The 5,184-nt window shown below is 34.7% G+C and overlaps 1 long non-coding RNA gene across 1 annotated transcript; it reads left to right on the top strand.

Moving 5' to 3' along the window:
• Positions 1-1,616: 1,616 nt before the first annotated feature.
• Positions 1,617-1,925, top strand: LOC149477350 (uncharacterized). The gene is made up of 2 exons (XR_016317668.1): positions 1,617-1,773; positions 1,868-1,925. It is a non-coding gene; the product is annotated as an uncharacterized LOC149477350 (long non-coding RNA).
• The last annotated feature ends 3,259 nt before the right edge of the window (positions 1,926-5,184 follow it).

The raw sequence follows: 5,184 nt of genomic DNA on the forward strand, positions 1-5,184 counted from the left end.
TCCCGGTAGAAGCAAGGGAATTTTGGAAAATCGTTGAATGCAGTTCTATTTCTTTTTAAAAATAAATGAATGTTTCCTTTCAGCAAAAAAAAAATAAATCAACAGTAATATAAAATTATTATTATAATTAGATTACTTGTTAGTAATAAGGCCGCCTTCTGTGTTGTATGTCCTAGCTTAAGTTTTTATTGTACCTACTATTGTTATTATTGCAGCACAATAAAGTGTTTAAAATAAAATAAAAAAATAAAATAAATAATACAGAAATGTAAAAAAAGTCTCCTGCATCATTAGTGTAAAGAATAGTAGGATTAACAAAATATATATATATCGTATGTTACTATCAGTCACGTATGTTACGGTGTGTTACGATTTCACGACTGTTATTGTACAATATTTGGCGGCCATACTCACTGATAGTACTGAAGTTGCAAGACAAAGTTTGGTAATTCTACTAAACTGTGTTAATGGAAAATGGAAACTGCCCAAAGCATAATATTTTCTCATCACAGTTTAAGCGGTGAACAAAAGGTTGGACTGTTGCTTTCATGTTTACACAAAAGTTTTGGGGTAGGTATGTTATCAGCGTGACGTGTGATGGGCCTGCATCGAATTTTTCCATGTTTCAATATTTGGAATGCAATCTCATGCAAATGAATGAGACCTTCTTTTGTTTCGAGGATTATAAAATATATATACGTATAAAATATAGTATATTCAAACGAGGAGTATAAAATATATACGTTTGGAGATAAAAAAGTTTTGCATGACTCGTTTGAAGCAAAAATGGATTACAATTTATTAGTAAAACTTGTCGAATTACATGAGAGCGAATGCTTACATCTGGCCACTAAAGTCACGAAAGCTCATGTGTTTTTCAACAAACAAAATATGAAGGTCCGTTTAGCAACGCAGTTGCTGAGCGAGTCAGCTGCCGACGCGCTTGAGTATTGCGGCAAAGAGTTAGAAATCGAAGGTTTCGAAAATTGTGACGGGACCATACTTTTCGTCAGGATTTTCGAACAATTTATTTGATGTGCTGAACAGCTATTCAGTCAGACCTATTTAGGGTGGAATAAAGCTATTTGCTCTAATAACTTTGGACTTGTGGAAGCGCTTTTTGAAAAAGCTAAAAAGTACATCAGTACATTAAGATTCAATTTTCCGATGGGACATTAGTTATAGAGTCCCTGAGGAAGACGGGTTTTATCGGACTAATCGTCTATATGAAAAGTGCTTTACAATTATTTATGACGTGAATATGCATATGCCATCCTGCAGAGTGCAGGGCTATTGCATTATGCGTATCTCATTTGACATTTCATAGTGATGATAACTTTGCACGGTGCTCAACGATTTCTTGTCAAACCATGTTTTTCGTATTGGCTATTAGAAGTTATCAACTGAAATGACGTCATGAGCACCAAATCAATTTGAAAGCTGTACCGTAAGGGAGTATTCAGAGAGAAAGCTTGAAACTTATAAGCGCTTATCGGCGCTTGTCATGTTCATATATTTTCCTGCGCGGGTTGACAGCACTGACAGGAAAATATATGAACATGACAAGCGCCGATAAGCGCTTATAAGTTTCAAGCTTTCTTTCTGAATACGCCCTAACACATTTGACAGGTGACAGGCATTGTACAGCTGCCTGAAAGAGAATTTATAGCGAATTTTCGTTTGACAAAGGCTGATTTTCAACTGGTGGTGGAGATGTTGAATCCCTATTTACCAATATCTCGGCGAAAAATAGCAGTATCGAATAAATTGAAAGTACTTTTTACAAGATTATCTATATGATTATTTGGATTATCCAATAGATAGTAACAACACAAAAAATGTAAATTAATGTTGTAATGTGTTGTAGGTTTTGGCAGCTTTAAGTTTTTATGCATGTGGCTCTTATCAGAGAAATGTGGGTTCATCTTTTTATTGTAACATGTCCCAGCCAACATTGAGTAAATGTTTGCATGATGTTACAAATGCATTTAACACCAGAGAAATGCTCCATAAGTATATCAAGTTCCCTATGACTCAAAGAGAAAAAGAAAATATCATAATAGCAGAGTAAGTTTAAACATTTTTGTTTTATATATAAGAAGCTTTATACATATATTATAATAACTAGCTGTTGCCCGCGACTTCGTCCGCGATTCGGTCGTTTTTCGTCATTCGTCGTTTAAAAAAATACGTGACACTTTATTTTTGAATGTTCTTAATTGTCTCTTATAAAATTTAACTACATTAAAATTGAATACTCTGATAAGAAAATCTTAAAATCATCGAAAATCATAGACATCGAATATCTGAGGAAAACATGAATGAATGTGATTTAAATTCTACATTTCTTAGTAAATAAAATAATAATCTAAATTAAATGTAGATTAACAGTTTGAGCGCGCCATTATAGAATATGTACCTAAGTAATAAATTACGTTAGTTTAGATAGTAACTTTACTAAAAACACGATGACTTTCTTTCGCGCTCGGTACCACAAACTAAACATGTTTGTGGTACGTGGCCCGCGTCACTTTACCCCCCACGAGTTCCCCTCCGTTGCTATGCGAAAATACATTCGTCGCCCTACTGTAGGAAAAATTGTAATACTGTGGCCTGGGCGTTATAACACGCTCAGGGAATTCCTGAGTGCTGATAGACTTCCGTCTATCGGCATTTATACCAATTTTATATTAATATCACCATCTTGAGGAAAAGCTTCTAATGTCGATTTAAAACGCGTATATACGGATTAACCTGATGAATTAACATGTTCTAAAATTGTGAAATGAGTTCAGTTTTAAATTCGAGAAATATTGATTTCTTGTATTCGATTATTCGTCGTAGTCGAATACAAAATATATTTAAAGAAACTTAGGTTGGCCTTCAGGCAAAAGGGATCCTATCAAATGATAAACTTGACCTTGTATCTTAAAAGTAAGAATGAAAGGAGCATCTGATAATTGTTGAGCACCAAAGGATCATTTAAAACGCAATACTATAAGAGCTAATATTGTCTAAGAACTGTTTAGATTGCACATGTTCCTCTAAAACTTAAAAGTAGTGATTTCAAAGGTTCCGGCGTATCTTCAAACGAAAGCCGACTCCTTACTCCACTTTAAAGCATTACAAAAAGAACATACTACGTTAATATCGCTTATACAGAAGATGATCTGTAATCAATTGTGAGGTTATAAGCAAACCCACTTTTATATTATTTTGTCGGACCACACCACCGAATTTGTAGATTGATCTTCTATGTTTACCTCTAAGTCATTAAGACTATGTCGAAATCTGTCTGCAGTAAGACGGGCCTCTCGCTATTCGTCCGTTTAAAGAGACCAATAGTTTCAATTCTTAATCTTTCATTAAACAAACTTATTAATCGTTCTTGTCTCAAATAATGGTAATATTCGCGTCCCTACTCTAGTCATTGCTTATGCTCATGTTCATCTTCGAGAGATCGAATAATATTATGGTGCACCCTATTATTTGTCAAACGGTCTTCATATTGAGTAAAAGTTTCAGAATTCTCGAGATAAAATATGACGATCGTGATCAGCTGTGAGACGTAATTCCCTCTCAGTGAGGGTTTCGGTCTCACGGGATAGTACAATATGCCATTTGCGATCAGCTGTGAGACGTTATATATACCCTCTCAGTGAAGGTTTCGGTCTCACAGGATAGTACATGCCGTTCGCGGTCAGCTGTGAGCCGCAATTCTCGTTGTGAAGCGGTTTCAGGTTCGGCATAACACATGTTGTTTTCGGTCAATAGTAAGCCTCTTATCTCTAACGATCCTTGAGAACTCTTATTTATCATTTTCTTAACTTTGCTCGAATTTCGATATATAAAGATTTTTTAGGTGGCACTGATGCGGGTGAATAAAAATTAAGTTAAAACGGACTAAGAGTGTAATAATCTCAATCATCATCATCAATACATATAATAAAATTGTGGAAAAGTGATGTCTGTACAATTAAAATATGTAGAAAAAAATTAGCAGGTGTTATTATTATCGAGAAATCGAGAGAAACCATTTTTTTCTCTTAAAAGCTCCCCCCCTCGCACTTCCCGAACTCCGATTGACCGTAATTTATTTTTCCTTACATTTTTATCATATCCTTTTCTAATGGGTTTCATCCTACTGCGATTTTTTTTTGTTTCAAAAATTATCTACCCTGGTGTATAGGTAAATTTTCCACATAAAATGTCCTTTAAATTATGTCGTATTATATTTTTAACCCCCGACGCAAAAAGACTGGTGTTATGTGTTTGACCGCTATGTATTTCTGTGTGTGTGTGTGTGTCTGTCTATGGCACCGTAGCTGGCTAACAGGTAAACCGAATTAGATGCGGTTTTTTTTGTTAGGCAGAATATTTTCCGACGCTGGTTCTTAGATAAAGTGTATCAAAATTGGTTCATCCACTTATTATACCTACATAGGGGTAAAAGTGGGAATGAAAAAAATGAAAGTTATAATTTATTTTTAAAGATCGTCGGGAAGTTTATGAAATTATTTATTCCTTTTTCTATACACTTTTCTTCGTCTCAACGGTTTAGTTACGTGCTCTCTCTCTCTTCAGCCTTTAGTTACGTGCGTGAGACAGGAAAGATCTAATTTGGATTTGTTTCTGGATTTGATAAAAACTGAGTATCGATTTGATAAAAACTGAGTATCGATTAAGCTGATCAGTGGCTACTGGCTACACCATAGATTATTAAAAACATCCGTTTAAGAAAGGAAGGAAATAGAATTTGCTCCTCTCCCCCCCCTGGTTCCTAAAAAATAATATGACATAATTTAAAAGAAATTTTACGTAGAATTAGTTAGGCATTTCTTTTTTGATTTTCGATATTATATACTAATCATAATTTTTAATTACAATAATATGTATTTGGTATAGGTTAGGCATTTCATTTCTTGATTTTCTTTAATAATTTGGTACGTAAGTTTTTTAGCTCAGTTTAGTAAGAAATTTTAATAACAATTCTTTTAATTATTTATGGTAGTACAACAGTACAGTATGGTTGTACGTATTTACTCAATAATTGTATGTTAAGTAGTAATTCAGCATGGGCGTAGCCACGGTGGGGCTGGGTGGGGCGCTTACCCTGGCTTTGATATGGTAGGTACTAATTGTGAAGGGGAGTGGGCGTGGGCGTGGGATTAGGACTGAACGTGG

Source organism: Colias philodice, chromosome 25 (assembly GCF_061535455.1).
Source record: "Colias philodice isolate Cphi_HAF_F1 chromosome 25, ilColPhil1 Martin Lab GWU primary, whole genome shotgun sequence".
Lineage (NCBI taxonomy): Eukaryota > Metazoa > Arthropoda > Insecta > Lepidoptera > Pieridae > Colias > Colias philodice.